The 27041-nt window shown below is 43.0% G+C and overlaps 1 long non-coding RNA gene across 1 annotated transcript in view; it reads right to left on the reverse strand.

Annotated features, from left to right (window-relative positions):
• Positions 1-1346: 1346 nt before the first annotated feature.
• Positions 1347-27041, reverse strand: part of LOC130362067 (uncharacterized) — a 34298-nt gene continuing 8603 nt past the window's right edge. The window contains exons 2-3 of the long non-coding RNA XR_008891268.1: positions 20336-20438; positions 1347-1399 (exon numbers count right to left, since the gene is read on the reverse strand). This is a non-coding gene — a long non-coding RNA (uncharacterized LOC130362067). The remainder of the gene's footprint in view (positions 1400-20335; positions 20439-27041) is intronic.

Raw genomic sequence — 27041 nt, forward strand, 5'->3', positions numbered from 1 at the left:
AGTGATTCTAAAAGCGATGCCAGTAATCTGCAAGTCATTATGAATAACAGTATTATTTCACTACCCCAGCACACTCTACAGTGACCCCCCCCGACATACGATTGCCCCGACATATGATCAAATCGACATACGATGGCCTCTCAGAGGCTATCGCATGTCAATGTCAGCATCGACATACAATGCTTTTTTATGTCGGGGCCATCGCATTAAGTGCTATCCGGCAGCGCAAAATGCTTAAGCTGCTGCCGGATAGCAGCTTAATGTTCCCTGTGTGGTGCGGTGAGTATTACTTACCCCTCCACGATGCTCCGGGGTGCCCTTCAGGTCCAGCGCTGGTCCTCCGGTGTCTTCTCGGCCCTCTCAGGTGACGTCAATACGTTGCTGCGTACGCTGTCCCGTCATCCAATAGGAACAGCGTACGCAGCGACGTAATAACGTCGCTACATAGGCCCAAGTAAGGCCTTGCGGAAGACAGTGGAGGATGGAGAAGACCAGGAGAGCCCAGCAGAGTACCGGAGAAGACCAGGAGAGCCCAGCGAGGCCCGGGGACACCATCGTGAGCGGCGGGACGCGGTCCGGAGCGTCGGGGACAGGTATGACTTTACTTTTTTTACATTGCACGAATCCCTCGACATACGATGGATTCGACAAACGATGGCTCGCTTGGAACGAATTACCATCGTATGTTGAGGGACCATTGTATATGCATGTTAGAACACAGCAAAGTGTTCTAACCCCCCCCCGCCCCCCCCCCCCCCATTGAGGCTTTCTGTAGGCCAGTAATAGCCGTTTTTAATATAGATTCGGATCAAAACAAATTTTTTTCAAAAAATGTGGCAAATCAGCCGAATCGAATTTTCAAACATTCGCTCATCTCTACTGGTAATGTCAGGCTGTTGCTGTTTAGTTGGTTTCTGACTGAGAATGAAAATAGGGGGAAACCCACACATTTTATTTATTTTCAGTCTCGTCCAGATACTAACCAAGCAGCAACAGCCTGACGTTGTTACTGACCCTCCCCAGCCTAAATAACGCCAGCCTGTTACTGCCTAGGCCCAGGTGCACCATTTTTTTAACCTCCGGGCCTGTTGGTACCAACTCTTCCCTGCATCTCCGTGGCAGTGGGTACCAGGGTAATAATTGGGGCTTAGTGATAGCTGTTTTTGTGGCTAGCGCTAAGTCCCAGTTTAGTAATGGATTCTGTCCATAAGACAGCTTACATTACTAAGCCTGTAAAGTAAATTTAACCAAAAAAAAAAGAATTTTTTTAACTTTTATTCCAAAAAACACTCCCCCAGAAGCCCTCATTAACCATTTCATTAATATTAAACAAAGAAAAAAAAACACTGTGCATCGACGTAGTCCACCGAATCCAAAGAAGTCCTCTGCATAAACGGATCTGAAATAATAAGAAAAAAAAAACACAGAAAATTGATTAGTACATTTATAGTGCCCTCCCTTAGGAAATAGCCCATAAACCAGCTTTTCCTAACAGGGAGCCTCCAGCTGTTGCTAAGCTACAACCCCATCATTTTCAGACAGCCTTTGGCTGTCTGGGAAAGATATAAGTTTTAATTTAGCAACAGCTGGAGTCTTGCTGTTTCTAAACTACAACTCCCGTGATGAAAAAATTAGCCCTCACACATCCCATGTACGGAAAAAGGGGTCAGAAGAGGACAATTTTAAACAAGTTAATTTTCATATAAATAGTAAAAACTAAATTTTAAAAAGCAAAACAAAATGGAAGAAACGGAAGGTCTTAAAAGTTACAAAATTGTGGGCTTTTTTCCAATTTTGTCCCACAAATGTGTTTTTTTTTTGTTTGTTTTTTTGTTTCGCTGTAGATCTTATAGGGAAATCATTGATGTGATTACAGAGTAAAATTGGTGGTGCAAAAAACAAGGCTTTTTTTCACAACTGTGATTTTAGAGCAGAAAAGTCAGAGGAGAGGAGTTGGTGTTACAAATTGATGTTCTGAAGTCATTTAATGGTTTTTGCATGTGTGCTAAATAAATGTTATTCAAAAGCTATTTATTGTTTTTTGCTTATGTAAGCCAAATTTATGAACCCTCTGTGATAGTATAATAAATGTGAATTCGGGTAGAAAAACAGACATGGTGCACATCTACAATCTTGTATAATGATCTGATTGCTTCTCAGCATAATATCAAAAACTAACAGGTTGTTAGTACACATTTTTGATCAAAAAGTACAAGCCCACTCGCCACGTCAAGGCCACCCATCCAGAGTGGGTCCCTAACATCCCTAGCATAAAATGGCGCAGCACCGGGCGGCAACCACCACCGCCGCGACACCAATGCCCACAGGGGGGGAACGACCCACCGGCAGAGGGGCCCCAATGCCACTCAAACCAGTCTATGGGCCGCCTGTACCCCCCCCCCCCCTGCCCCGCCGACACGGCGCCACGGCAGAAACGGACACCGCACAGTATCACACCAGTGTGAACAAGGATGTAATAGCTCACTTACCATGCTCTCCCAGTCAGACTGGGAGGCTGCTGGGAAAGAAATGGCCCATGTGTAGCTAACTACTACTTATATAGGGATGGGCTGAGGGGGTGGGGAAGAGTGCAGCACATGTTAAAAAAAAAAAAAAGGAGGGGATAGAAATCACAGTGTGAATTCGGGTAGAAAAACAGACATGGTGCACATCTACAATCTTGTATAATGATCTGATTGCTTCTCACTGCTTCTCACTTGTTCACACTGGTGTGGTGCTGGGCGGCGTCCGTTGCTGCCGTGGCACTGTATCTGCGGGCGGGTGCGGCCCATAGACTGGTTTGAGTGGCATTGGGGCTGCTCTGCCAGTGGGTCGTTCCCCCCCGTTGGCACTGGTGTCGCGGCGGTGGTGGTCGCCACCCAGTGCTGCGCCATTTTATGCTAGGGACGTTAGGGACTCACTCTGAATAGGTGGCCTTGACGTGGCGAGTGGGCTTGTACTTTTTGATCAAAAATGTATACTAACAACCTGTTAGTTTTTGATATTATGCTGAGAAGCAATCAGATCATTATACAAGATTGTAGATGTGCACCATGTCTGTTTTTCTACCCGAATTCACACTGTGATTTCTATCCCCTCCTTTTTTTTTTTGTTTGAACATGTGCTGCACTCTTCCCCACCCCCTCAGCTCAACCCTATATAAGTAGTAATTAGCTACACATGGGCCATTTCTTTCCTAGCAGCCTCCCAGTCTGACTGAGAGAGCATGGTAAGTGAGCTATTGTACCTTGTTCACACTGGTGTGGTGCTGTGCGGTGTCCGTTGCTGCCGTGGCGCAGTGTCTGCGGGCAGGTGCGGCCCATAGACTGGTTTGAGTGGCATTGGGGCCGCTCTGCCAGTGGGTCGTTCCCCCCTGTTGGCACTGGTGTCGCAGCGGTGGTGGTCGCCGCCCAGTGCTGCGCCATTTTATGCTAGGGACGTTAGGGACCCACTCTGAATAGGTGGCCTGGACGTGGCGAGTGGGCTTGTACTTTTTGATCAAAAATGTATACTAACAACCTGTTAGTTTTTGATATTATGCTGAGAAGCAATCAGATCATTTATACAAAATTGTAGATGTGCACCATGTCTGTTTTTCTACCCGAATTCACAGTATAATAAATGTGTCACACATAAGCAAAGCCAAAAGCAAGAAAAAAATGCCTACAGAACTCGCTTACCAAAGTAACAATGATAAATGTTGTTGAAAGGGAATAAACATGTGTATAGCAAAACATGTGTTACTGCAATCCTTTTCTGTGAGAAATACTTCATTTTCTTGAAAAATGTCAGGGGTGCCAACATTTACGGCCATGACTATACAGTATGTGGCTGTCTTGGGGGAGCATATTCTGACAAAGTAAAGAACCATATACATAAATGAAAAGCATAGAAATTAATAGGATCTGTGGACTAACCCAACTCTAACCCAACCCAAGTTGACATTCAACAAGAATTCCCACTAGTAATTCTTATTCAGTCTATATCTAAAAGTCAAAAACATGGAAATACATTACATTTTTTTAATTATATATATATATATATATATATATATATATATATTTTTTTTTTTTTTTTTTTTTTTTTTCAGCTGCCACAACTTATATTTTTATGGTTGGGTTCGCACACAGCTAGGGCCATATTTACCATTAGGCACCATAGGTCTAGCCCAAGCCAAGCAAACCACAGACTTCATGATTCTTGCAGGCCCTGGCAGACATGACAACATATGGTGCTGCCCCGAATGTATCTCTTGCTGCAGACAGATGATCTTGGGCAAATTTTTCCTTATTTAAACCAATTCCAACACAGTCAGAGGGAAGGAGAAGGGGGTCAGAGGGCAGGAGAAGGGGGCATTCTGCCTGCAGAAGCAGGATGGTACAGAATGATGATGCTAATAAACCCCTTCTTTTAGCAGTCAGTCTCCCTTCCTTGCACTATCCAGGCTGAGACTCGTGCTTCCATAGATTACCTGTGTTGGAGATAAAAGTTATCCTCTGCCAGACGCTATAATAAAAAATCAGCAGAAGGTTAAGAATTGCTGTACTTAGCATAACTCAATAGAGCAGATATAATGTAGTGGGATCCCCAGCTGGTGCCCTATATTTTGGAGGTACTAGGCACAGGATAGATGAGTCTAATGCAGTTCTGTGGTACCAAGGAATCAGACCGTGTCCTCCTGCTGCTGTGACTTTTAGCTGTGATCCACAGAAGCAGTCTCTGTACACGTGTCTGACAGTCATAGATTTCTGAGCAGTAAGTAATGGCCAGACCCATCTACAGCAACAAACACAGGGATTTCCCAATACTACAGAGTAATGATGGAGGAGAATAGTTTGCTTTAAAACTGGGGATGTGAGGAGGATGAGAAGAATGGAAAAAAAACATGGGGCCTCTGATCACTGTATACAGCCTTAGTATGGAGGAATTATTCACTTACACTATGGTGGAAATTAGTTTTTTTTTAATTCAGATGTAGTATAGTGGTGTTATCCACTCAGTGTATGGTGATGTTATTTCCTCATTGGCTTCGGTGTTATTTAGTCACTCGCTACTTGGAGGTAGTTATAATTTTGGTATAAAGATTCCAGTTTCTAATGCTACATAGTGAGCCCAAGAGAGCACACAACTGTTAGGCTAGGTTCACACTACTTAAATTCCGACTGTCTGCTTGCAAAAGTTTGCTAGAATAATTTCCGCCCTCCAAAGCCTTTTTTCTGTTGCAGGCGGAATGTTGTTATTGCTACGAGTATTTTGCCCCTATTCTGGACGGATTTTCCGTCCCCATTCAAAACAGAAATTTGAAGCAGAAAACAGGGGGGAGTGCACTAAGGACCAAAGTTCAGCCCCTTTTGGACAATTTGGTCACATGACCAGAACCAGGTTAAAATTCCGACTAAACTCCATACAGAAATTCTGCCTGCAATCCGCTTCTAATCTGCCTCTATTCCGCGTTGGGTAAAAATCGCCCTTCAAATGAGAGTCCCATTGAAGTCAAATTTGAAAGCAAAAATTCCACTCACAAATTCCACTTCAAAAATTCCAAAATGCGAAAGGGTGCACGGAAAACCCATTGACTCGCATGGACATTTTAGTAAGCAGAATTTCTGTCTGCAATTTCAAAGCAGAATTGTAGGCTGAAATTCCGTAGTGTGAACCTAGTCTTAGGGTCTATTCACACAACAGAATTTCCGCTTGTGGAATTCCACCTCAAATTAAAGCCCAATAGACTTCTATACGATTCCACACTTCGGAATTCCCGCACAAATTCCACACAAAATGCACACAAGCCAGAAACCACCCAAGGAAGCAGAAGCGGAATTGGTGTGGAAATTCTGCCAATGTGAATAGACCTTTAGCGGAAATGTGAATGGGAGTGCGGAATCCCATAGAACTACTTTGAGGCAGAATTCCACAAGCGCAAATTCTGCCGTGTAAATAGACCCTAACACTGATCAATTATCATTATGATTGCTCCAAAAACCAGCAAGTGTAATGGGGAGCATATTCGGGCTTAGCACCTAGAGCAGCGTGAGCTGTAAATATGACCCTGCATACAGCATAATAAATATGCTGTTATACTAGCCTGGAGATCCACTGTAACAGGTGTAATTTGTGGATAATAGTGGATATTGGTGCCGATAAGCCACCGATTTCCCTTACTGCAATGGATGAAATCCTCAACAGCTATATAATGCTGTTTTAGAATCTGCTAGAAATGAGAAACCTTTAATGAATGATTGTATTTTAGTTATCCTTAATACAAAGTTGCATATGAAAGGAGTAGTACTGTGCATTTTCCTTTTGACCACTAGAGGTCATTACAGTAAATATTACAATTACTGTCCCAAAATTGCTGACATAATATATAAAGAGGTACTGTTAAATCTAATTTCCTTGCTCTGTGCCCAAAATATCCATCTGTGATAATTAACATTTTGACCAATGAAATATAAGATGATGATATAAATAGAAGGTTTAATAATTTATTGATGCAGCCTGCCAGGAGATTAAGATTCTTTTATAGTTTAACTCTGTGTGTGCTAGCTCCCTCCATTCATTCAGACCCAGTCATCACATCTTTTCCATTGTACTTAAAGAGAAAGTGTGAAGTTATAATTGATAAAAATGAAGATGCAGAATGATGAATATCCGCGGCGCGGTTCTCGCTGTTATAGTTCATTACCAGCAGATTTCAGTGAGTGCTCAGACTCGGCGCTTACTCTTCATGTCACTTGCTGCAATTACAGAGATCTGTTGGATAACCAAAATGCCAAACAGCAATTAAAGAGCGTATTCTGGGCTGTTTTACGGCGTAGGTAACCTTTATTTCTGCAGCACTGTGTATTACAAGACATTTTCTTCCGAGTACATTTCACAAGAATGTTAAAAGCAAAAAGACGTTGCAGATACATGATGTGAATTTATACTTCTGTAAATGTTCTCTGTCAGGAGCACACATTAAAGAAAATAGAAGATGGAAGTAAAACGAAAAGAATACAGGTACATGAACCTCAAGTTAGCCTTACTCACTTCTTTTGAACCACAGTGTGTAAAAAGTAACCCTTAAGGGTAGGGTCACATGTAGCACATCCACGTTGTATCTCACACTGTGGATGCGCCAAAGCCAGTCGCTAGTGCGAGCTCCCTGCTGCAGCCAGATAGCACTATGTGTCTGCCCATGGCAGATCTGCAGCTACGAGCAGACACAAAGGGTTATCCAGCTGCAGCAGGGAGCTCGCTCTTGTGACTATTATTGGCGCATACACAGTTTGCAATACGCTAATGAAACATTACATGTGACCCTACCCTAAAGGGATCGAGCAAGAAAAATGGTTCACTCACCACAGGGCAGCCGTAGCATGGATTAATACAGGACAGCATCAAGAGACATGAACAAAAAGAACAAACAGGATCCAGCTCAGCAGATGCATAAAATATCAGGGTTTATTCCCAACAAGTAACACACATAAGGGTACAGGTGGACGGAAGTGACACGTTTCAAGCGCAGGTGCACTCTGCACCTGCGCTTGAAACGCGTCACTTATGTCCACCTGTACCCCTATGTGTGTTACTTGTTGGAAATAAACACTGAGAGAAAAAAGAAAATTCAAATCAACTGGTAGCAGAAACTTATCAGTCAAGCCTTCCAGTACTTATCAGTTGTCCTATACACTGGAGGAAGTTGTGTAGTCTTTCTAATCTGACACTCTAATCTGAACAGGAGTAAAATACTAAGATTCTTGTGCCTAGACACACTTAATGGCTGTCATCCATCACTCCGTGCTGTAGCAGTTTATTAATACAATGCTAACTGGGAGGGGTTTTCTTATTTTATTATGTAAGAAGACTTTTTAAAAAGGTAACTCGGCTCTTTGAAATAACCATTTTTTATTCAATTGTGTTTTCATTCTCTTGTCCAGTTCCTGAGACCACATCAAATAGTAGATTTTGTTAATTGTATTATCACATGGTGGCCATTCAGATGCCTTGATGAAAGGAAATCACATGGTCTGGTTCCAATGTCTGGTCCTGACTAGGTGTTACTGGCTGTGTCCCATGTTGTCTTGACGACAGGTCATGCTCGGCGCTGGGCTGCTCTTCACTGTGGGCCATTGCCGGCTCAGACTATCAGTGGGTGGAAGCACTTAGGCCAATCAGCTTTGTCCTTCCTTGGTCACACCTCCAGGTGACGGGACATTTAAAAGGGCATCTGCTGTTCTCATATGCTCGTGACTGTTGTTCTACCCATCACTAGCGTTTTCTGCATTCTTGAACTTTCTACTTCTACTGTGGTGACTAAGGTGACATGTTTGATGTACTTCAGGGTGTTGTGACTGACAAGAGTTTGTGACGCCACCAGACTACAAATGTTCAGCGGTTGCCGATGCCAAACCCCCGGTAAGAAATACCTCTAATACAAAGTTAGGGAAACCACTTGGGAACTTTACTTAGGAATCGCAGACAGATGTTACAACAATTATAGTACAGTTTTAGTTGAGAAAAGCAGTAGAGAATTACGGTTGCTTCTTGCCACTTTGGGGCTTGTAGTCCTTTCTTAATAACTTGTGACTTGGACAAACTGACTGACTGGGACTTGACTTAGATGACGCTAGACTTGACTAGACTGTCAGACTTAGACTTGACTTGACTAGGTTAGACTTGAATGAAGACAGAGTCAAAGACAAAGAATTAGAGTGAAGAGGTGGCTGCCGCCAGCCTAGAATTTGACACACAGGGTTCTAGGATTACTACCACAATGGCCTTATTTGGACTGGAGTTGACTTGGTCTGAACTTGATGTGGTTGAAAGGTAGACTAGAAGAGAGAAATGGAATCTCCCCATTAGAGGTATGGGGCAGTTATACTTCTGACATCCTTCACATAGCTCTGAATGGACTCAACTAACTCACAAACTAACTCCTCCCTGTCTGGACAGACCTGGGGGGAGTAGGGCAGGAGGCCCTGATTTGGCCAAAGTGCTCATGTGATTCTCCATGCATCCTCCTACAGACACAGTTAACACTTAACATGACAAAGAATATAAAGACATTAGATACAGTATATGACAACACATTGAAGAACATTATAAAACACACACAACATGTAACTTGAGCTGTGGGCCAGAGCAGACACAGTAAAGTGACATCCACTTAAAGGGCAGGCAGACAGGTGTGTTCTGCAGCGGGCACCACACTACCAGTTAGCTGACCCTCCCTCTGCCTGAGGATTTGGACCTGAAACTGACTATGATGGTTTGACCCCTGCCTGTTTGTTGTTCTGAATCTAATTTTATACTGTACTGCCCTCCTGGTTCTGACACTCTGGCTTGTCTCTGGTTTCCCCTTTTGGTATTTTGATTCTGTCCTTGACATGTTCAAGTGTTATTGACCTGACTTGTCTGACCATGTCTTTAGTGCTCCATGTAAATAATGAGTGTAAGGACTACTGCCCAGTTGGGGGGGGCACCATTTAGGGTGGGACAGTGGTTGGGGCGAGAGTGGGGATGTTTCTACCTATAGTGATACTAAATACATTTCTGGTTTTACAGTGTTTAATAGTAAATTTAGGATTACGGATTCACTTGGAGGTATGTTGGATGCTGCTTCTCATGAATATGTATCACTGAATATTAGGCAGCATTTATGTATTATAAAATTCACTCAGTGTTGAAGTGTTTTCTTTAATTGATTGTTTAGCATAGTTGTATGCCACTTTGCTTCACAAAGACCTATTGAGCTGGGCTAAAACATTAAGGATCCTCATTAGAGGTGAGTGAATCTACAATATTTCCACCCAAAAGTAAATTTCACAGATGTTCAGATGAGTCATTTTTGTGAAATTCAAAATGGGGTCACTATGGTCACATGGTGTTTGGATATGGCCTGTGCTGCCAAGCCATGCTGAGAGCAAAACTGTGGAGAGCCACATCTTATTAATCTGTCTACCTACCTACCTAAACACTTTGTCCATTGAGTGCCAGAGGATGCTATCTACTTGCAGCATCCCCTACAGTGCTCCATAAACTTGTATGGGGTACTTGTATGGGGTATGGCGCCAAATGGGTTTAAGTGTTGGATAGAAGAATGCTGCTAAAGTCGGTCCTCTATCCCACAGGGACAGCAATCCGGTGTCCTCACTGATGTGCCGGATGCTGTGACCTGTCCCATTGATAGCAATGACATCAGTTTCCCCTTTCCACTGCAGCGGCGCAAAACTACTCTGGTCCGCTGGATATATGTGCACGAGCCCTTTTAAAAGGATTAAAACCGAACATATATAAATTGGGTATGGCAGAATTGCATGGCTTTATTTTCAATTTGTGCCTACATTTTTTTTGTCTCTCAGTATATTTTATGGTGAAATGAAGGATGTTATCCCAAAGTTAAAGGGGTACTCCGGTGCTTAGACATCTTATCCCCTATCCAAAGGATAGGGGATAAGATGCCTGATCGCGAGACTCCCGCCGCTGGGGACCCCCGTGATCTTGCACGCGGCACCCAGTTTGTAATCAGTCCCTGGAGCGTGTTCGCTCCGGGTCTGATTACCGGTGACTACAGGGCGAGCAGCGTGTGACGTCACGCCTCTGCCCCCGTGTGACATCACGCTCCGCCCCTCAATACAAGCCTACGGTAGGGGGCGTGATTGCTGTCACGCCCCCTCCCATAGACTTGCATTGAGGGGCGGAGCGTGACATCACACGGGGGCGGAGGCGTGACGTCACACGCTGCTCGACCTGTAGTCACCGGTAATCAGACCCGGAGCGAACACGCTCCAGGGACTGATTACAAACGGGGTGCCGCGTGCAAGATCACGGGGGTCCCCAGCGGCAGGAGTCCCGCGATCAGGCATCTCATCCCCTATCCTTTGGATAGGGGATAAGATGTCTAAGCACCGGAGTACCCCTTTAAATTGGGCCATCAAAAAACATGGAGCAAAAAACATGGACTATTATAAAAAAAATATGCAAAAATAAAAATGCTCTTATTTTATGGTCACTAAGGGATTGATCATTACACCAGGACTGTCATCCTTATTTTCTTTTATGGACAACATATTAAAAAAAACACAGAGAGACAAACATTTTTACAGATACATCTGAAAACCATGATCGTATGTGAAATATATGTGATCATATCTGACACATCAATAACTCGTGTATTAATATGTGACTTATATGTATATGTGACATATGTCCATAGCACAGATAATAATGGGATATATATATGATCATATGTGACTTATCCATAGATAGTAATAGTATAGTAATAGCAATCACAATAACTTGAACAAGCAAATTCCTGCTTAAAAAAAAAATAAAAAAAATAAAGTTTTATGAAGTTGAAAACAAAAATCCTCTATTTTTACGGACTGTCCAGGAATTTGGCAACCCTGCATTACACCCACTCAGAAACCATGAATGCTCCAGTATGTGGAACACATTTTATAGGTTCATTTATATGGTTCTCTTCTAAAATATATGACTGTGTAAAAAATCCCTGGGACCCAGTAAAATGACTTACACAGTGTATATGATGACCCTGGGAGAGGACAGAGTTTTATATGGGATATCACGTGATAGCACACTGCATTATTAAGTCCAATAGCTTCGCCACCTTTTAATTAGATGTACTACAGAAAAAACTGCACAATGTAATTATGCTCCAGCTGTTCACACAGATTGCTATTACATATAAATTCATTTTACACAAACCCTTTTGCCATCCTGTCGTCACTTATCACATATTTTACTTCGAAACACAAGAATTTCATTTGATGGGAAAGTCAAGCTGCCTTCGCTATGCCAACATAATTGTGGTGTAACTCATTGAAGAAGATAAATTTAAAGGGAATCTGTCAGCTCCATGCCCGGTACAGAGCGACAGATCCCGGCGTTTTCAGCATATAGGTGATATTGATAACCAAAACAATAGACCAGTTTTGCCAGGGAAGACAAACAATGTGACAAAAGGAAAGAGACAAGGGGGAGATTTATCAAAAAAAAGAAAAGTTGCCCCGTTGCCCATAGCAACCAATCAGATTGCTTCTTTCATTTTTAAAGAGGCTTGTGAATAATGAAAGAAGCGATCTGATTGGTTGCTATGGGCAACTCAGCAACTTTTCCTTTGAACAGGTTTGGAGAAATCTTCCCCCGAGTGGACCTTGAGGTACATTGACAGCAGCAAAATCTGCTATAAACTATACTCTAAATAGTAGTGAACAGAAATGGATGGTAATGGGTAAGTAGAAAAGAGACAAAAATAGTAGAAAAGGAGAGGAGTGGTTAAAGGGCTCTGTCAGTGCTCGGGACACAGTGGATGAGTGGGAATAAAGTAGGTCAGAGGTGATGAGATTAAGGGGGTATTGGATGGTATACATAGCTCATATTCCAGTGTTACAGCTTTAAGTGTACCACCGCTGGCTATATTTGTAGTGTGTTAGAATTGGCATGGTCTGGGGGCACACTGTATAGCTCAGGGGTAGGCAACCTTTTGGTAGTGCTATGCCCAAATTTTTTTTCAATGTCGCTTGGTGTGGCGGCAACATGGGTATGGCTTGCTGTGGGTGTGGCTTGCTTTGGGTGTGGCTTGCTGGGGGTGGGGTTTGTGGGGGTGTGGCTTGTCACAGGGTGGTTTTTTTACAGAATTGTCCCTATATATTGTTCTCACTGTACAGTGAGAACAACCATTTTAACTTAGACCTGTATAATACAGACCCCAGAATCAGTCCCCACCATAATATAGACCCCAGAATCACCACCGGCCATAATACAGACCCCACCATGATAGATACAGACCCCAGAATCACCACCCACCATAATACAGACCCCAGAATCAGTCCCCACCATAATTCAGACCCCCAGAATCAGACCCCACCATAATATAGACCCCAGAATCACCACACTTCATAATACAGACCCCAGTCGTGTTGCACAATAATATACATACAGTTACATTAACTGACTCACAATTCCCATCTTTTAGGTCAGCATCATCCTCTTTCCTTCTGTTCTCCTTCTGGCTCAGACCACCATGATAACTTCTTCCAGCGAAAACCCATCAATGCAGCATCTGCAGGACAAACATCTTAGTCGCTGCATTTTCCAGTGCACTCCCCAGAAGTGCAAAATTCAGTGGAGTTTATTCCATTCCAAACAGCATTATAGAGCAAACTACGTTTCAGCGACCTGTCTTCGTCTTTGTCAAGCATGAGAGGCGACGGAATGTAGCCTTCTCTGTTACACTGTTTGAAATGGAATAAACTGCACTGAATTCTGCACTTGATACTTTGGTGAGCTACGATTTTCCTTGGATATAAGTAGGTAGGTAGCTAAGCAGGTAGGTAAGTAGATTTGGAGATAAGTTCATAGGTAAGTAACAAGGTAGGTAAATGTTTAGCTCTGCATGTAGGTAGGTACCTGGGTAGATAGGTAGGTAGTTAAGTAGCAAGTAGGTAGTTATGTAATTAGGTTGCTATGTAGGTAAGTAGCTAGGTAGGTAGCCAGGTGGCTAAGTTGGTGGGTATGTAGCCAGGAAATTAATAAGGTAGGTAGCCAGGCAGGTAATTGTGTAGATAGTCAGGTAGGGAAGTAGCCAGTGCTCCTTCACATCCAAATCCTCATCCCCCTCCCTGTAACTTGCATCCCCCTCCCCTGCATCCCCCTCTCCATCACCTGTACCCCCCTTCCCCCGTCACTTGCACCCCCTTCTCCCCCATCATTTGCACCCCCATCATCACTTGCAACTCTCCTTCCTCCCATCATCACTTGCACCCCTCTTCCCCCCATTATCACTTGCACCCCCCCATCATCACTTTAACTCCACCCCCCCCACCCCCCACAACTGTGTAGGTAGCCAGTGCTCCTTCAGATCCAAATCATCATCCACCTCCCTGTCACCTGCACCCCCCTCTCCCCATCACCTGCATCCCCCTCCCCCTCGCATGCACCCCCCTCACCCATCACTTGCACCCCCTTCCCCGTCACTTGCACCCCCCTCACCCATCACTTGCACCCCCCATCATCACTTGTACCTCCCCATCATCTCTTGCACCCCCCAATCATCACTTGCACCCCATCATCATCATTTGCATACACACCCCTCATCACTTGCACCCCCCCATAATTGTGTAGGTTGCCAGTGCTCCTTCAGATCCAAATCATCACCCCCCCCCCCCGTCACCTGCACCCCCCTCACCCCCATCACCTGCATCCCCCTCCCCATCACCCCTCCCGTGCATTTTATAATAGAAGTAATTTACAAATCTGTTTAATTTTCTGTAGCCAGTTGATTTGAAAAAATATAAAGTAAAATATCCATCAGAGTACCCCTTTAATAGTTCCCCCTCAGACAAAAAAAAAACTTCCATCTTGCCATCTTCCCTATGCTTCAGAGGCTGTCAGGAAGTTGTTTGCTATATGCATATATAGTAGATTTGCCCTCTAGTTGTATCATTTTGGGACCAGTTGGTGAGGCTGATCTCAGATGCCCTTAAGACTTACTTTCCCAAATTGCTTACGGTGCTATTGTTAGGGTACAAGCCTCTGTAACTTAAAAAACTAGACACAAACGTTTGCAAATAATTTGCATGGTAGTAAGAATACATATTACCGTCCAGTGTAAATCTTTTCATCTATCTCTGTAGCTATGTTTTATGAAAAGCTGTAGATAGAGATGAGCTAGCTTACAGTAAATTCGATTCGTCCCGAACTTCTCGGTTCGGCAGTTGATGGCTTTTCCTGCATAAATTAGTTCAGCTTTCAGGTGCTCCCGTGGGCTGGAAAAGGTGGATACAGTCCTAGGAGACTCTTTCCTAGGACTGTATCCACCTTTTCCAGCCCACCGGAGCACCGGATAGCTGAACTAATTTATGCAGGATAAGTCATCACCTGCCGAGCCGAGAAGTTTGTGACGAATCGAATTTACTGTAAGTTCGCTCATCTCTAGCTGTAGACTATTAGATCTCATACCATAGAGGGCTTAGACAAGTAATGACAACCCGGGATAACCTTATCTAATACTCTGGTCCATTGAAACCTCTTATTATTCTGCCTCTCAATAACCTCTGCTTTTATCCACAGGACACCTTACCAGTATTCACTTTTATTCTCACATCTCCCTTTCTTTGTTTCCTAATAAAATATTTTTGGGGAACTAAAATGTAAAAAAAAGAAACTGTATCGTTGTTATTGTTATATAGTGCAATGCTGCAGGCTTTGTTATTGTGGTAGGACAAAATGGCAGGCTGTGCTATGGAGACAATGTGGCAGTTTACATTATGGGGTGCACTGTGCTCGCTACCACAATTGAGCAAAATTACAAGGAGCATCAAGCTATGTGTTACGCCGAGCGCTCCGGGTCCCTGCTCCTCCCCGGAGCGCTTGCAGCGTTCTTCTGTGTGCAGCGCCCCGGTCAGACCCGCTGACCGGGAGCGCTGCACTGTTATCGCCGGCGGGGATGCGATCCGCGTAGCGGGACGCGCCCGCCCGCGGGTCAAATCCCAATCATCTCACCTGTCCCGTTCCCCTGCTGTCATGTCCCGGCGGGCGCGCGCCGGCTCTCTGAAATTTAAAGGGTCAGTGCACCACTAATTGGTGCCTGGCCCAATCAGTGGTAATCACTCCCAAACATATATAAACCCCCTTCCCCTTCCTGTCCTTGCCGGATCTTGTTGCCTTGTGCCCTGTAAAAGCGTTATAGTGTGTTCCCAAGCCTGTGTACCCAGACCGTCTGCTGTTGCCCCTGACTACGAACCTCGCTGCCTGCCCTGACCTTCTGCTACGTCTGACCTCGCCTCCGTCTAGTCCTTGTGTACCACGCCTGTCTCAGCTGTCAGTTGGGGTTGAGTCGCTATCGGGTGGAATGACCTGGGGGTTACCTGCCGCTGCAAGTCCATCCCGCTTTGCGGTGGGCTCTGGTGAAAACCAGTAACCTCTTAGACTCCGTTCCCCTGGTACGGCCCACGCCATCACCCCACTGACACAGAGGATCCACCACCAGTGTCCTCTCCGCATACCAGTCCGGATCCTGACACTATGCTTCATAGAGAGCCACTTACTTAAAAGGGTACTCTGGTGGAAAACCTATATTTAGTTAAATTAACTGGTGCCAGACAGATTTGTAAATGACTTCTATTTAAAAATCTTCTTCCAGTTCTTATAAGCTGCTATATGCTCCACAGGAAGTTGTATTTCTTTCAGGGGTTCCTTTCAGTCTGACCACAGTGCTCTCTGCTGACACCTCTGTCCATGTCAGGAACTGTCCAGAGCGGGATAGGTTTGCTATGGGGAATTGATCCTGCTCTGGACAGTTCCTGACATGGACAGAGTCAGCAGAGAGTACTGTGGTCAGAAAGAAATGAAATAAAAAAATAAAAGAACTTCCTCTGTAGTATACAGCAGCTGATAAGTACTGGAAGGATTAAGATTCTTAAAGGGGTACGCCTGTGAAAAACTTTTTTTTTAAATCAACTGGTGCCAGAAAGTTAAACAGATTTGTAAATTACTTCTATTAAAAAATCTCAATCCTTCCAGTACTTATTAGCTGCTGAATACTACAGAGGAACCCTCTCATTGACTTGCATTGAGGGGGCATGACCATGACATCACAATGGGCGTGGCCGACCCTGCAGCGCAAAAACACAGTTTGGAACATTTACTTCCGGACACTGGCCAGTGAGTACCCCTTTAAGGTCAGTTTTGTATCAAATCCATTTACTCACAGCTGTCTTCATATTTTATTATGTAGTTTCCAAAGAACCTTGGAGAAACAGTACATTAGAAATATATGACACTCCCAATTTATTTTTCCTAGGCTAAAGATAAAATATACCGGAGTTTAGTATATCAACAGTCAAATGCATAGACGTGGAAAAACAAATTTGCTATATTAGTAGATAAGGCCTGCCTTCTGAAAGAGCAAATGTGAAAGAAATGAAATTCAAAGTGTTAGCACTATTTAAAGCAAATTGGTTTCCAAGCCAGTAATTAATCACTGTTTGTCACTGTTTGTGGTACATTAAAGCCTCTTCTGGGAGCCGTGGCAAGCAGTCAGTTCTCTGGGTTAGAAGCCTGATGGTAATGTGGTGACTTCTCCATTTGATATGCTTTCATTTCACCAGGTAATTAACAGACCATAATTATGAAATCTAATCTTTCTACGGTTGCTGTTTATAGCTTAGTCTTTTTTTTACAAAGGTTGCATTGCAGAAGGAAAAACCCCTGAATAAAGAACTTTCATCTGCAATTGTCGGTATTACATAAACCTTTATGTAGAAAGTATCTGTATCACTGCTTGTAAGAAAGAATTAACCCTGTGAAGTGACTGTCTCCTTCCAAAAATGGATAAATAATCAATTACTCTCACAGGCACCCTTAGGATGGGTTATAAAATAATACTCACCTACACTCAGCCCCTGCAACTCTATTTTCAGTTATCACTTTGGAATGTAGTGAGCAAGTATGTGATGGTGAGCTGTGCCTCTGTTCTATGCGCTCGACTGTGGTGACGTCATATCCCTATTATGCTAAATAACTTTTCCACCAGCTTCAAGGGGTTTTCCTATAGAGACTAGCCCTGTCCATCTGCAAGAGATGTGAGACCCGGGCCTAATGCCCCACTCTGGGAGACCCAGCCATCCATGTGATATATGCTATAGTGATGGGATAAATATTACACATGAATATTTATTAATACAAGTACATTAAATGTATTAACCTTCACAATATAGCTACTGTGCTATGACATCATAGGATGCTAATGTCATCATTGCTCTGCATCTAAGAAAGGGGAAGGCCTATAAGTAAATGAAGAGAAGGCCCAGCAGAGGGGAGACAAACCAATGTATGTAGATGTGTAAGTGACACAAGTATATAACAGCTGTGTGGAGGGCATGACAGGCCTAGTGAAAGAGACTGTAGTGTGATAACAGGTTTAAAATTCCATCAACTCAACTTTTTGCTGTACATAATTTTGTAGGGCTATGTCTACATGGCTACTTTGGCCACACCACATGCCACACAGATTAAGATCATAGGTCACATTGAGACATGCAAGTCACCACAACCATGTTCCAACCTGTTGGGTTTCTGGTGACTGTTGGGTCATGGCAACCTGTACAACGAGACCACATTCTTTTTTATTACTTGCAATAAAGGCATGCAAAACTGCATCAAGGTAAAAGTAGCCTTGTCGAGTCAACATAGATGGTTGACTTTCTTCATGTGATCAATTATAAACATTTTCACAGTTGGGACTGTCCTTATTATTGATAAGAATGAGTGGAAGCCCCAGCACTATTTAAGTACAACATCCTACTGTATCTGTCAGTGGGCTCTGTCATATGGGTTATAATGACCGCTGCCCACCATCAGTCAGGTACAAGTCACTGTCTGTATTGCATAACAAATGGGCCCTGAGATGCAGGTGCAGAGCGGTGTATGCTGTACAAGCTTATAGCTGGGCACCAGTGCAACTTTATGGAGAGCCATCTGTCACAGACGGCTATCTGGCCAGACCGCGATACAGTAGTAAGGGGATGCAATAAGTTGGGACAACTACAATTCCGGAGTAGTTATTACTTTCTCTTTCAGTACACCAAGAGTTCACATGGGAACTTTACTTAACACACCCAACATGCAGTATAAATCTGGTTATTGCCCTGGCTGGCTTGTAAGCTTTTAAAAGTATTTTGGGGACAGTGATTCCAATGTGAAAAGAGCAAATGGATCCACTATAGGCAAGGGGGCTAAGGGAAAACTGGCACGGAAAACCCCTCTAAAAACTTATCTTTCACTTGTTATTAACTATAATCATTTCATGAAGACCAGTCATTGTAGCTCTTCTCCCAGTCATTGTAGCTCTTCTCCCAGTCATTGTAGCTCTTCTCCCTCCCATTGTTTACTCAAAATGAATTGTGGTAAGTTTGACCAATCGCACCATAAATTGATGCTAAGGCAAAGAACAATGTAAGGAGATTTACGTGAGTGCTGTCTGCAATAGATAGGTGGGACCTTTATTACAAATGAGAACACTAAAGCAAAAACAACTATCACAGAAAGGTAAGAAGAAATTTGAGCATTAAACCAAAATGTCCAAATAAAATGTGCTAAAGGCGTACAATGAGTCTGAGATCCCATTGGGAAAATTCCTCTTACCTACAAGGGGAAGCAGAACCAGCATTTCTTCTCAGAAATGTACGGAAATTATCTTTCTCTGTTAGGTATACAGACATGGGAAACTCTGAATGTGATAAATTATTCCCCAGCCTATCTTACCACTTCTTATACTGTATCTGTAAGGCCCCTGAGTTCAACCTCAATGTTATTTCCCACCAATATGCTCTCTAGGAGGCTTTATGCCCATACTAGTGCCATAAGTCTTCACTAAAGCCTGCCTAAAGATCTCTCCTTAAGCCTGTAAGAAAACTTAGTCTTGTTTCTACAGGCCCCACTTCACTACTACTCCCCCTATCTACTGGGCCCAATCTAATGTTCTCAGGACTGTCCCAACCAGACCGCCACCCAGGCTTCATTATCTATGCCTTCTGTTTTTCCCACATTACAGACTTGCAGGGCAACCAGACCTCACTGTAGCTACAGTATCTATCAACCCAAAAGGACAGGGGTCTTCTTTAACCCCAGACAAGACCTACTATAGCCTTCCCCCAGTTTGCACACATATTGACTTGCCCCTTATAAGTCTCCCATACCAGGCTGACCCTCAATAGCCCCAGCAGACTCTCCAGAGTGAACAACTCCCAGGCTGAGGGTATACCCCCCCCCCCCCCCCGCCCCGCTCTGATAACTACACTTCACAAACACGACACAACAGCTTCACACAGGCACGTCAAATCTACTGGCCTCCAGCATCTCTGCCTATCCTGCAGGATGACAAACTTTTATTCTGAAGTACATTCCTCATACATCCTCCACACACTAGCAAGATACAGAAGCCAAACCACCAAGATCCAAATGCTTCAATTCACCAAAATTTGGGATATGGTGTCGAAAAGTTGGACCTATTAGAAACTTCATAAATATCAAGCCCCAAAATTCAATGTGAAAATGTAGATATATATGGGACAATCACCGACAGGCCGTGCAATCTATGGTTCGTTTATTCCATTTTCCATATAAGAAATAACATGAATAATCATATGTAATGGGTATAACCTGCTGCTCTTGGCATCTGTCTGGATTGTCCTGCACGGTTTGTGATATGTGAAATGAAATACAGAAACCATATACTGCACGATATGTTGGTGAATGCCCCTCATTTTCTACATTTCCACATGGGCCTCATACATACTATGTACACAGACAATTTGCACCAGCTCACCATTCTTGTAGTTAGGGAAACGCCTTTGATTGCAGGAAGCACAAGACTAGACGCCGAGCCATATCCTCTGTTCAGATTGACAGTATAGATATATCCAGCTCCACTAAAAATACATTTTCAAATCTTAATTAAAACATGGCACAAAAAGCTAAAATAGTGCTCTAGTGAGGTGTAAAATAAAAAAAATAAAAAAGACGCCAACGCGTTTCAAGCCCTTGGGTTCTTAATCATGGCATAAGTAGTTGCTACTAGCTACAGCACTTATATACTACTAATAGTTCTTATCCAAATGTATAGAAAACGCCTTCTGACAACAAGGAAATTACTTTTCAGTGGGAGTGGCAAACTTCACTATGAAACTGGCAAAGATAATTAAGCTCCATACATCATAGTACAAATGTCTGAGGTCACTGAAGAAAGAACGTATATCAGTATACATAGACAAAATTTAGATTTAGCCTATGTATATTGATTTACATTCCTTTCCACATGTCTTGGCATTTTTCAAGGCCTACCAGGAAGTCTACCTGTTTCCCGATGGTCAATCCGAGCCTGGCCAGAAGATTCTCATTCCTGCTGCCAGCCACTGCAATTACACATGGTGGCGCCAACATATGCACCATGCATACATAATATGCATGGCCGTATATGTAAGTGCAAAAGGAGAATGAATCAAATTAAACCTGAGAAGACTAAGCTAAACTGGCACACAGGAGTGAAGGCTAATAGTTAATACGGGAATGTGCCAAGAAAACAGCTCATAAATCATTTAATATTTGCTCGTATGGACTTTTATCAGCAATTAGTTGTTTAGTGGAAAAAATGTATTTAATGGATTTTCTCTGGGGGCCTGAAGTCAGCACAATTTATAATTTATAGAAATAACATTATTTGGAAATGTTGTCAGAACTGTATTTAGACCAGTAACTGGCAATATATTGAAGTGGATGTATAGATTTTATATCATGAACAGTAATAATGGTTCATACTTTTATACTTACCATACAGCAAATAATTATTGGAAAAGGGAAACACTGCTAGAAACATAATCTTAAGATTTTATCAATTGTCAAATGTAAAGCAAATATTTATGGGAAGATTGAGCAAACTGCCTTATAGTAAGATTCTCTTTAACCCCTTAAGGACCAGGCCAATTTTTCTTCTTGCACTTTCGTTTTTTCCTTCTAAAAATCATACCACTTTCAATTTTGCACCTACATAACCATATACTGGCTCGTTTTTTGCACCACAAATTGTACTTTGTAATGACAGCAATCATTTAATAAAATCTACTGCAACATCAACAAAAATATATCTATGAAATTGAAATTTGTGATATTTATTCTGTAGGTCCATACGGTTACAAGGATACCCAATTAATTAATTTTACTACTTTAAAAAAAAATCCTAACTAAATGCACCAAAATTAGTATTTTTAAAATTGTCCTCTTCTGACTCCTATAACATTTTTATTTGTCTGCGTATGGGGCTATATGAGGGCAAATTTTTTGCGCCATGGTCTGTAGTTTTTATCGGTACCTTTTTTGCTTTGATGGAACTATTTGATCTTTTTTATGCTATATAAAGTGACCAAAAATGCACATTTTTTTTACGTGTATGCCATCGACCGTGCAGTTTAGGTAACCTTATATTTTAATAGTTCAGACATTTACGCACAGTACCACTTATGATTATTTTTATTTTTACCGTATATACTCGAGTATAAGCCGAGTTTTTCAGCACGATTTTTCGTGCTGAAAACACCCCCCTCGGCTTATACTCGAGTGAACTCTCCACCCGCAGTGGTCTTCAACCTGCGGACCTCCAGAGGTTTCAAAACTACAACTCCCAGCAAGCCCGGGCAGCCATCGGCTGTCCGGGCTTGCTGGGAGTTGTAGTTTTGAAACCTCCGGAGGTCCGCAGGTTGAAGACCACTGCAGCCTTCGACATCATCCAGCCCCCTCTCACCCCCTTTAGTTCTGTACAGTACTCACCTCTGCTCGGCGCTGATCCGGTGCTGCAGGACTGTCCGGAGAGGAGGTGGTCCGGTGGGATAGTGGTTCCGGGCTGCTATCTTCACCGGGGAGGCCTCTTCTAAGCACTTCGGGCCCGGCCCCAGAATAGTCACGTTGCCTTGACAACGACGCAGAGGTACGTTCATTGCCAACGTACTTCTGCGTCATTGTCAAGGCAACACCTCTATTCTGGGCTCGAAGCGCGGAGAAGAGGCGCCCCCGGTGAAGATAGCAGCCCGGAACCACTGTCCCACCGGACCACCTCCTCTCCGGACAGTCCTGCAGCACCGGACCAGCGCCGAGCGGAGGTGAGTACTGTACAGAACTAAAGGGGGGTGAGAGGGGGCTGGATGATGTCGAAGGCCGCAGTGGTCTTCAACCTGCGGACCTCCGGAGGTTTCAAAACTACAACTCCCAGCAAGCCCGGACAGCCGATGGCTGCCCGGGCTTGCTGGGAGTTGTAGTTTTGAAACCTCTGGAGGTCCGCAGGTTGAAGACCACTGAGGGCGGATGATGAGAAGAGGATGATGAAGGGGGGGTGTGGGATGATGACTAGAGGATGATGAAGGGGGGGTGTGGGATGATGAAGGGGGGTGGGGATGATGACAAGGGGATGATGAAGGGGGGGGTGTGGGATGATTACAAGGGGATGATGAAGGGGGGTGGGGATGATGACAAGGGGATGATGAAGGGGGGTGGGGATGATGACAAGGGAATGATGAAGGGGGGATGTGTGGGATGATGACAAGGGGATGATGACAGGTGATGATGATGAGGGTCTGGATGATGACAGGCGGTGATGATGATGAGGATGTTAATGACGGGTCTGGATGATGACAAGGGGGGATGATGTATTTCCCACCCTAGGCTTATACTCGAGTCAATAACTTTTCCTGGGATTTTGGTTTGAAATTAGGGGTCTCGGCTTATACTCGGGTCGGCTTATACTCGAGTATATACGGTAGTTACATTATTTTATCAAACCCTTTAAGGACCATGCGTTTTTCAGTTTTTGCACTTCAGTTTTTTCCTCCTTACATTTTAAAAATCATAACCCTTAAAATTTTGCACCTAAAAATCCAAATGATGGCTTTTTTTTGCGCCACCAATTATACTTTGTAATGACATCAGTCATTTTACCCAAAAATCTACGGCGAAATGGAAAAAAAATCATTATGCGACAAAATTGAAGAAAAAAAAATAAATTTTGTAACTTTTGGGGGCTTCTATTTCTACGCAGTAAATTTTTGGGTAAAAATGACAGCTTATCTTTATTCTGTAGGTCCATATGATTAAAATGATACCCTACTTATATAGGTTTGATTTTGTTTTACTTCTGGAAAAAAAAATAACTACATGCACGAAAATGTATACGTTTAAAATTGTCATCTTCTGACCCCTATAACCTTTTTATTTTTCCACGAACAGGGCGGTAAGAGGACTCATTTTTTGTGCCATAATCTGAAGTTTTTATCAGTACCATTTTTGTTTTGATCTGCCTTTTTGATCGCTTTTTATTCATTTTTTTATAGACCAAAAATATGCTATTTTGGACTTTGGAATCTTTTTGATTGACATTGACCGTGCGGTTTAATAAACAATATATCTTTATGGTTCAGACATTTACGCACGCGGCGATACTACATATATTTGTTTTTATTTTTATTTACATACTTTTTTTTAATGGGAAAAGGGGGATGATTCTGATTTTTATTAGGGAAGGGGTTAAATCACATTTTTTTAAACTTTTTTTATGCAGTGTTATAGCCCCCTCTAGGGGCTATAAAACTGCATGGACTGATCTCTTACAATGGTCAATGCATTGCCATAGGAATTTGTGTTTTCTGCACTTGATTGCTCAAGCCTGGATTTCAGGCTTGGAGCAATCAAACGCCGATCGGACAGCCGGGAGCAAGGTAAGACACCTCCCGTTGTCCTGTCAGCTGTTCGGGATGCCGCGATTTCACAGCAGCGATCCCGAACAGCTGCGCTGAGCTAACCGGCAGTGTATTCTCCAGTTTTAGATGCCGCAATCAACTTTGATCACTGTGTCTAAAGAGTAAGTACTGGACATCAGCCTGATCGGCAATGTCCGGTATTAGCCGTGAGTCCTGATTGCTGATAGCAACCGGGACCCCACAGATACGAAGTGCGCTCAGCTTCTGGGAGCGCTTCAGAGATCGGAAGCCGGCCACAGGACGTTAATATAGTTACATAGTTACATAGTTAGTATGGTTGAAAAAAGACATACGTCCATCAAGTCCAACCAGGGGATTGAAGGGAAGGATGTAAGGGGATAAGGGAAAGGGATGTAGTTTTATAATTCTGCATAAGCATTAATGTTATTTTGTTCCAGGAATGTAGCTAACCCTGCTTTAAGGCTGTTAATTGTTCCTGCTGTGACCAGTTCCTGAGGTAGACCGTTCCATAAATTCACAGTCCTCACGGTAAAGAAGGCGTGCCGCCCCTTTAGACTAAACCTTTTCTTCTCCAGACGGAGGGAGTGCCCCCTCGTCCTTTGGGGGGGGTTTAACCTGGAACAGTTTTTCTCCATATTTTTTGTATGGGCCATTTATATACTTATATACGTTTATCATATCCCCCCTTAAACGTCTCTTCTCAAGACTAAACAATTGTAACTCCTTTAATCGCTCCTCATAGCTAAGATGTTCCATGCCCCATATTAGTTTAGTCGCGCGTCTCTGCACCCTTTCCAACTCCGCAGTGTCCCTTTTATGAACAGGCGACCAAAACTGAACAGCATATTCCAGGTGAGGCCGTACCAATGCTTTATAAAGGGGGAGTATTATGTCCCTGCCCCTCGAGTCCATGCCTCTTTTTATACATGACAATATCCTGCCGGCTTTGGAAGCAGCAGCCTGACATTGCATGCGATTCTGTAGTCTGTGATCTACAAGTACACCCAGATCCTTCTCTACCAGTGACTCTGCCAGTTTAATCCCCCCTAAGACATACGACGCATGCAGGTTATTAGTACCCAGATGCATAACTTTACATTTATCCACATTGAACCTCATTTGCCAAGTGGATGCCCAGACACTTAGTCTATCCAAGTCATCTTGTAACTTATGCACATCCTCTATAGACTGTACCGTGCTACAAAGCTTGGTGTCATCTGCAAAGATAGAAACAGAGCTGTTAATACCATCCTCTATATCATTGATAAATAAATTAAACAGCAGCGGGCCCAGTACTGAACCTTGGGGTACACCACTAATAACCGGGGACCAATCAGAGTACGAATCATTTACCACCACTCTCTGGGTACGATCCATGAGCCAGTGTTCAATCCAGTTACAAACTAAAGTTTCCAAGCCCAAGGACCTTAACTTACCTGTCAGATGTCTGTGAGGGACAGTATCAAACGCTTTGGCAAAATCCAGAAACACTATATCCACAGCCATTCCTCTGTCAAGGCTTCTACTCACCTCTTCATAAAAGCAAATTAGATTGGTTTGACAACTTCTATCCTTAGTAAACCCATGCTGGTTATCACTTATAATACTATTATCCCCTATGTATTCCTGTATGTAATCCCTTATAAGTCCTTCAAACAATTTACCCACAATGCACGTTAGACTTACCGGTCTATAATTGCCTGGCGAAGACCTAGAGCCCTTCTTGAAGATTGGTACCACATTAGCCTTGCGCCAGTCCCTTGGCACAATACCAGACACCAGAGAATCTCTAAATATCATGAACAAGGGTACAGATATTACTGAACTTACCTCTCTAAGAACTCTTGGGTATAGTCCATCCGGCCCTGGAGATTTGCTTACATTTACTTTACTTAACTTACCTTGTACCATCTCTACATTAAGCCAGTTCAATACATTATATGATGTGTTACCAGCACTGACCTGACCAATGTCAGCTCCTTCTTCCATAGTATATACAGAACTAAAGAACCCATTCAGTAGCTCCGCCTTCTCTTGATCGCCCTTGACAACCTCCCCATTATCATTATTAAGGGGTCCTACATGCTCTGTCCTTGGTTTTTTTGTATTTATATATCTAAAAAAATATTTAGGATTAGTTTTGCTTTCTTCGGCCACCTGTCTCTCATTTTGAATTTTTGCTGTTTTTATTACATTTTTACAGATTTTATTAAGCTCCTTGTACTGTTTAAATGTTATAGCTGACCCATCAGATTTGTATTTTTTGAAGGCTATTTTTTTGTTGTTTATTGCTCTTTTAACCTCATTTGTCAGTTTTAATCGTTTATATTTGTTCCCCTTTGGTATATATTTAGCTGTATAGTTATTTAGAGTTGATTTAAAGATGTCCCATTTACCTTCTGTATCAGTATTTGAGAACACCTCCCCCCAGTCTATGTCCTGTAGTGCAGATCTCAGCCCAGGGAAGTTTGCCTTTTTAAAGTTATATGTTTTTGCTTTCCCCGTCTGTCTTTGTTTTCTACATTTTAAGTCAAAAGTAACTATATTGTGGTCGCTATTACCAAGGTTTTCCCTCACAGTTACATTACCAACCAGCTCTGCGTTGTTGGAAATGATCAGATCCAACAAGGCATCACTTCTTGTTGGGTCCTCCACAAACTGGCCCATAAAATTATCCTGCAATAAATTTAGGAATTTTCTCCCCTTTGTAGTTTTAGCCAACCCCCGGTCCCAATCTATATCTGGATAGTTAAAATCTCCCATTATTACCAC

The sequence above is a fragment of the Hyla sarda genome, chromosome 3, assembly GCF_029499605.1.
Source record: "Hyla sarda isolate aHylSar1 chromosome 3, aHylSar1.hap1, whole genome shotgun sequence".
Taxonomy (NCBI): Eukaryota; Metazoa; Chordata; class Amphibia; order Anura; family Hylidae; genus Hyla; species Hyla sarda.